Raw genomic sequence first — 8,198 nt, forward strand, 5'->3', positions numbered from 1 at the left:
ATAAATAGCAATGGTTATCCTTCACAGACTTCTGACACAAGCCTGCCAGGAGTATGAAAAGGAGACCCTTTCCACCAGTTCCTCCAACATTATTGCAGATTGGCACATGATACATTTTGGCCATGAATATCTGAAGAGAATTTGCAAGGGATCAAGCAAAAAGCCTTAGCAGCTGGCTGGCTGTCAATATTCCCTTGTGTTTAAAAATTAGCTCAGAGCTTCCTTCTCTTTCCCCATTAACAATGACACACACTTCACTAGAAAGGAATATTAAGATTTTATGTTTGAAATATGTCACTTTGGGAGCTCATTTATTTAAAAAATTAATTGTAGCAATTTTTAAAATTAGCCAAGCAGTGTCAGCAGAGTATATTCAAACCCCAGAGGGCTTTAGTATCAGGCTGCAGTTCTTAACTACTGTTTTAACTTCTGCTCTGCACCATGGATGGATGAAATCCTTTATTTGGAATGAGGAAGAACTGGTATTCCTGGTAATTTACTACTGTTAATCTAAAAGAAGTGAGTAAATTAATCAGGAAAAGATAAAGTCTGTTCTGTTTGTAATGCATGTTCGTTACTTTTTTGCCCTGTAGGATTGTTATAAAATAATATTTCAGAGTTCTTATTTTGTGAACCTTCGCCTGAAGGTCACTCTGCAAAGAGTCAGTGCATAGATGATGGTTTTAAACAGTCAGATGTAGTCAGTGTCTGAACGCTTCTGTACTTTTTGGATGCTTATGTATCTGCATCGCATTTTCAGGTGCATCCTGTGTGCAACCAGAGATCGCCAGCAGCCCCTCCACAACAGGTAAAACTGTTCCGTGGTTCTGACTTTTGTGGCCTCATGTACTTAGGATAACAATTCTGAGAAAAAAACCAACCCAAAGCAGCTTGGTTGTTGTTGTTAGATTCATATTGGGTAATTACATTGTTTATTGTCAGTATTAAAATGATGATTATTAGTGACCAGGATCTGTATACAAGACCAAGGCCATGTACTACATACTGTTGGTAAACAAAGTAAGAGATGGTCTTTGTTGGAAGGCATTTACAACCTAAATAGACATTCAGACAAGAGGTGTTATTATCTCCACTTCACAGATGGTGACCAAGATATGCTGATATGTTGTGCCAAGGGATAGGCGCAAATGTGAGGGGGCAGGAAGGGAGCAAGCCAAGCGCTGAAGTGGGGTTACCAGGCTGCCCTGACCACGACCATGCTTCCTCACTGCACCTGCTGCAAACCTAACAACTACCGGGTTTCCCTCTGCTCGAAGACAGGGAATGCATGACAAGCAGCTTCCTCTTGGTATACAGCAGCCCTGGTTTTGCCCTCACAGTTGATTTCTGCCAAGCGGTGCCAGGTTCCTGTTTACCCAGGAAGTATTTGTTACTGGTTGGCTCCACAAAAGAGATATCCGTCTTGCAGATGTTTTTTCAATGCACATTTGCAGTTGTTTCTCTGCTTTAACATCATGATCTGGAAGCTGCTCACTCTGGATGTTTACAGCTGTTGTTGGGTTTAACAGCAGTGCTTCATTCAAACCTTTCTGCAGCCCAGAATTCATCCCTGATTATTTTGTGGGGAAATGTCGCCTTTAAAAAATTAGGGTTCTTAGAGATGAGTTAGTGAAAAAGGTTATGTAACATCGTGCTGGCACTAGAAACAGACTCTGTGACACAGAAGATAGCTTGCAGTCCTGTGTTACTGCTGCCTATGAAACAACGACTTATTTTCAGTGCAACACTACTGAGCATTGCAAATTCTCTTCTGACATGAAAACCCCCTGAACGGTGACACGGATCTCTCTTTTACTATTGCTATCGTGTTTATACTTACATGCAACTCCAGTCTGGGATCAGTGCCCTATTGTGACCTCTCTCACAAGGACAGATACAGAAAATCATCCCTGTCCTGAACTACCAGGAGAATAGGAAATGTCAGCAGATGCTAACTGCCAATTTACATCTCCTGGTTTTCCTTCCAGCATAAAATTGAGGGTAGCTTTATCATGCAGCTGCCTTGCTGCTCCACTCTAACTGGCAGGTTAGTTTTTAAATGTGATTTATAATGTGGATCTTGTTTCTGTGTTGGAGTGCTTTTGGATTACAGTATGGAATTTGAATGTGTCTAAATAAAGGGAATGCAGTGGTGGTGGTGGCTGGGAGGCAGGGATTATATGAAAGCTTTCAGGATGCTCCGAGCAGTGTGTTTCAGTAGCCAAGGGATTTTTATGGGCACAGAGGCACAAAGTAACCCCTCTAATCCCTTTCTCACTGGCTTACAGACTCTGAAGAAGCTTAATAATTACAGGGGAATGCAGTCAAAGTGTTTTTAAGGACATATGTGCAGAGGCTTATGTTAGTCATTTCCTAACAGCGAATGCACTGGCAGATTCTCAAGGAGAAATCTCAGTGCAAGTTCTCCCTTCTCCCACCTCCCCAGCAAAAAGATGACGATTTACACTTATACCAAAAAGAGGCTTAACCAGTGAGGACATGAGGGAATATTTCCCAGCCTGTAGGATTATGATTTTTCCACAGCCACACCATGCACCCTCCTCTTTCTGGTGAAATACAAAGTGTGTCCCTGTTCTGTTGAGCCCCTGAGATGATGGGCTTTTTTCAGTGAAAAGGTCAACAGAAAGCTTGAGTGTTGCCTTTAACTTATTATCCTTCTGGAGAAGTATTTCACCTTATCTGAAATTACTAGTTCAGCTGATGGTGACTCTGCTTCTTATGTATCGCTACACATAAGTATGTCCCTTATACATAACTGCGTGTGTACTATATATATGCATACACAGGAGGTGTCCAGGAACTGTTACTGTGCTCAGCTTTTAGTTTCACAGCTGTGTCATTTCTGGAGGAATCTGTGCCCCAAAGGAAAGATATGGTGTTACTCCCTCACCCTGGAGAGTTTTTGTGATTTTTTTTCTTTGACAGTCTTGCCCAATTCAAAAATTATGGCACAGATTTTCCCTCATTCTTCCTCAATTATCACCTCCTAAGAAAACTGGGCACAAAAAAATTACAGCGCCATGAAAAGTTTTTTTGAGTGTTAATGGTAGAGGAGGATAGGAAATGTATACTTGCTTTATGGTGCATGCTAATGCAGTACTTGGCATCCCACTGTTGTTTGGCATATAAACCGCAATAGAAATGAAAACACTTATATCTCATTGCATTACTAACTAAAAATGGCCTATTTTCTCAGCTTTCTATCAAAGATGAAAGTTTTGTCCATATACTTGCCATTTCTGTAAGACACTCTTGAGACCTGTAAATTCATATTAAAAATATATGATGTAAGAATTAAGCTCAGCTGCCTGGAATTTCTCTTTTCAAATCACAATATTCTGCCTGCATCATCAAAAAAGACCCTAACTAAAGTCTTGATCTTTTTCTCCTGTGGAACATGTTGCTCATGTTAGGACTGCAAACTAACTTTGGTTTGAACCCTTAACATTTGCTATGCTAGATCCAGTTTACTGTGTAAGAAGGTTTTAGATGAAACAGTATAAACTAATCCAAGATCTGTCTTTCCAGTTTTGATATTTAGCAATTTCTGAAGACAGGGTGTTTGCCGAAATGATATGAACCTGAACCTTCTTTCCTGTGAACCCAAACTTTTTTCCTGGGGGAACTGACTCCCCTTTTACTTAATGATTTCCCACCAAAGGGAGGGCAGCCTGATTCGTGTGCTCTAAGCAGTTTAGATTTAAGCTGATTCAGCCAATCTCGGGTTTCAAGGTTGGAATCTAGACACCAGAATGAAGTTATGGACAGGTGGGTCACAATGCATACTGAGACCCTGGTTGGCTCCATATGAATGTGGGTGTCATTGCACTCACGTCAGCCTCTTGCACTCTATCATGCTTCTTTCTCTTGCTTTGCATAAAAGATGCCAGAGACCTTCTTGACAGCAATGGAAAAGAGAAAGCTTTCACCCTGCAAATGGGAAGGTCTCCTTCCCTGTGTGGTGGCTACACATCCATCCTTCAAACAGAGCTTTGAAGTTCTCTGAAAGCCTTCAGAGAGCCACAAACCCATCGCTAATTTTTTGTGGATGGCATAGAGTACCTTCACAGTATTTGAGATGAACAGGTCTATGCTACTCTATAGTGTCCTATTAATACACCCCAACTCATGCTAATATGGGGTGCTACAAACTCTTAGTCTGACCTATCTAAAAGTTACTTACACTGAACAATGTTTCTTTCATAACTAGTTCTGTAGACTTCTGTGGAACGGCTTACTGTGGACACAAGTGGTATAATCCAGCCTTTCACATTCATAATTTGAGTTACCAGCTTAAAAAAAAACAAACCCCCCAAAAAACCCCAAAGAAAAAGAAAAAAAAAGTGTGGGATTTGGATTTTAGATGCCATTACCCCAAGGTGCTGGCTGTAATCGGGTTTTGTTCCCTTTGAATGTTTCCAGGAAAAGCTGCTCCCTGAGCAAAGGAAACATGAAAGATCAGGAAAGTGACTAATAACATAGAAACCTTAATGACACCTATCAAGTGCAATAACTGAGAACACTGCAGACTGTGGCAAGGATAACAAAATGGGCTGTTTAGCACAATGACTGCCAGCTATTGTTTTTCAAGCAAATGACTGAGACTTGGCAATGATTAGTCTATAACCAGAGGAGAGGAGAGGAAAAACACAAAACAAAATGTGAAAGGGACTGTAAAAACCCAGGAAATAAACCCCATAAACAGACTTCATATAGACATGAATTTCACTCCAGAAATTGTCAATGATCAAATTTACTCTTCATATATGCTAATAAAGTCAGCATGTTTGCACTGGGTTAAGTTTAATCTGATAAACTTGATCACAAATTAGCTCTCTTTGGCAATAAAGAATTATCTTTTACTGCTTGAATAAGTTCAGCCCTACCTTGTACACCTTCATGCTGCCCCATTGGCTTTGTTGGTAGAAGGGAGTAGAGATGGTATTTCCTGAAGAAATAGTCGTAAGCATTTGCAACAGAAAATCACCACTGATGACAACTCTCCAGACAGAAACAAATGTCATCCATAAACACATCCATTTCTGTGGTGTCTGTCTGCCCCAGCAAGGACCTCATGTTACAGTAGGAACACAATCGAAAAGGCAACTTGTCATTAAAATATTGATGGAATGATGTTAGTAGGAAGGGGAATGCATATTTAATAAGTGCCTAGATATTTTTCATGTACACAGGTGATACCAGATCTCTCAGGCTAATCAGAGTGAGGTTGGGTCAGTCCTTGTGAGGGAAAGGTTCCAGACAATACATGGGGATATCCTGTTGTAGCTGGTTTGAACATGTCTTTCAGTGCCTTGACAGGATGCAAGGAGCAGGGTAAGTGATGTCTTGATGTCTTCCTGCTAGGGACACTGTTCAGGTGCCTCCCCTCAGGTGGTGTCTCAAAAAGCTCATTTTCTCCATGACTACCTCCTTTGTAAGGAAACACATGCTTGAAGACGCTGCTGTTGTAGCTTTTGTGGGCCAACAGGAAGGCTGGAAGACATAATGCTCATTGTCGTTCCCCACCTGGAAGCTGGGAGGTGGCAGAACTCCTGATCCAGCAACATGACATAAGGAAGCCCCAGTCTGCTCAGAGAAAGCATCTGGGCAGGTAAGACAAAAAGCTCACTGTGTTCTGAACACCTCCTCACAGAGAAAGGTTAAGAACAACATAACCCAGGCTGTTAACGGCAATGAGCTGTAAAAGTTGTGGCTTCTGCATTGTGAAACTGTGGTTGTGACTATGATGTACAATAGAAACTGCAATTCCATCTTTGTCTGTGCTGGGCCTCCACATGGGACTGTAAAACTACATGTAAACAGATGTGCACACCTCCATGCTCTGGCTTCACAAAGGTGTGAACCGCAAGCAGCTGTTAAGTTTTACAGACATGACAGACAGCTTCCCAACACTTTGTTGTAGATGCGTAAACGTTAGCCTCTGAATTGTAAAATTGTCCTTTGTGTTAAAGTACATAAGTTGCCTCGTGTGCTGATGTATGTATGTGTCTGTGTGTTTAGGTACTTGTTCCTTTATTTGGCTAAAAATGACTTATAACACTTACCAACAGTCCCCTGTACATTTTTATTATTACCAGCTCTTCTTTAGCTCTCACACACCATGCATTTAGTATGAGTAATAAAGTTTACTTAATTGTTGCAATAAAGGCAACTTTGCATGCTTGAACTTTGATTTTGAAGGAGTTGCCATTATATAACTATATACTTTAAATGTAGACAATAAAGTAATGACTTAATAGAGAAGTACTTGGAAACAGTGGTAAACCTTATTATGAATGTCATCTATTGGTGACTAGAGTGCGTTGTAGATTGCTTTTTAGTCCTAGTAACAGCCAGTGTGTTTTTCCATCTGAGAGCGTATGTTTCCTTTTAATACCTTAGGTAGTGAAGAGGAAAAAAAATCTATGGTAATGAGAAAAAATCAGCTCGGTTAAAGGAAGAGAGTATTTTCACAGAACCTGGACAAAGCTAAAGCACACTACAGGCAATTATTTGTAGTCCATTACATCCCAGGCAAAGCATACTTGCAAAGCATTAATAGTTACGTGTGCCAAGCCAGAACGATGCTTTCATCATAAACGTACTCCATGTTCTGGCACATCATTGCAGACACAAATCTCTGAGGATCATTATGTTATTGCTGTTCCCTTAAGATGTATTCAGTGATAATGTCGGTTATAAAGAACCTTAGAAAAAGATGGAAATATCACTATTAGGCCAACTTCTACATATATTGCCAATTTGCCATTTATAAACTCACTAAACTTTGGTTTGATTCATTTCACAGATGTTTATTGGTTTATAAAATATTAACAGGAGCAGTAGAAAATATTTGTCATAGAAATGCCGACAAGTAAGATGAAATAAAAGCAAACTGGAATATAATCTGAAGACCAGGAAACTTCTCTAGCTCCACCTTTTACCAGGTTATTCATTAAGGAATAATTGAGTCAAATCTGTTAGAAATAAGTGGAAGTGTAGGACTTTTGAGGACTCAAGTTACTCAAGCCACTAATGCTTGACTTAGAGCCTTTCCTGAAGTGAAGGCAACACAGTGGAGATATTTAGCATGCGTATGGAAACAGACTGGCAGATACTAAAAAGGGGCCCAAAACAGCACCTCAGCTATTTATTTGGCATGTTGAGATCTACAGAAATAACAGAGCAGCCTGTCCAAAACACTTCCAAATGATCTGGAAGAGTAAATATACATCTAGTTGGGAGTATTCAATGCAAAATACACACTGAAGTTGGAAGAACTATAGAGCAACCACACTGTATTACATAAAAAAGCCAGTTTGGATTGCTCTCTGTGGAGCAAACACCCGTAAAGGAGAAAAATGCATCACATTCCTGGGCTTCTGTTTCATTTCCTGGGGTGGGCTGCCTCCAGTGGAAGGGGCAAGGGTGACAACACCTATGGTGTGGGCCAGGGTGACTGCACTGGAGACCCTTTGCTCCCAGCATTACACCTGCAGCCTATTGCCCCCAAACTTTCTCCTGGGAGGCAGCCATTAAATAGAGCCATGGTTGCAAGGACTATTGACCTGACAGGTGTCCCTGCAGTCCACTTATATTGACGCTCTCAGAAAGGAGCTGGGGTGCCTTTTGCAAGGGTTTCCTTTGCAAGACAAGGTGAAAGGGAGAAGACATACCTTCATATTCCTTCCTCCCTCTTCTCCTCTAGTCTTATTGCAAAGACCTGGTGCCACAGAAGGGCATGGGGGCAGAAGGATCTCTGACAGGACGGAGGACCAGGTCTGTATACAAAGGCTCCTCTTTATGTGTCTATCATGAGGATCACTGGCTCAAGGAGGAGCTGAGCTGGCTGCTACTAGATGAAGGGCTGCATGTGCTAATCTGCCTGAATTGAAAGGATTGAATAGCATTTTACTCACTGCTGCTCCAGATCAGAATAATTAGTGAATTAAAATGGATTTTCCACTAGGCAATGTGTTGCTGAGGCTGGTTGTAGAAGGGCTTTTTTGCCTTCTTGTTAATAAAAAAAAATTTAAAAAATCCAAGACAGCTGTCTTGTGAGGGATCTGTATTCAATATTAGAAAGCTACACAGCTGTGGAGTCTGGATGCTATCATAAGAATTGAATAGCAGAGACATGGCATTGCTGGAATACAACCCACTTTGTAAGTGTGCTG

General features: G+C 40.9%; 1 long non-coding RNA gene across 1 annotated transcript in view; it reads right to left on the bottom strand.

Annotated features, from left to right (window-relative positions):
- Positions 1 to 7,809, bottom strand: part of LOC114017855 (uncharacterized) — a 44,082-nt gene extending 36,273 nt beyond the window's left edge. The window contains exon 1 of the long non-coding RNA XR_003563141.2: positions 7,698 to 7,809. This is a non-coding gene — a long non-coding RNA (uncharacterized LOC114017855). The remainder of the gene's footprint in view (positions 1 to 7,697) is intronic.
- Between the last annotated feature and the right edge of the window lie 389 nt (positions 7,810 to 8,198).

The sequence above is a fragment of the Falco cherrug genome, chromosome 5, assembly GCF_023634085.1.
Source record: "Falco cherrug isolate bFalChe1 chromosome 5, bFalChe1.pri, whole genome shotgun sequence".
Lineage (NCBI taxonomy): Eukaryota > Metazoa > Chordata > Aves > Falconiformes > Falconidae > Falco > Falco cherrug.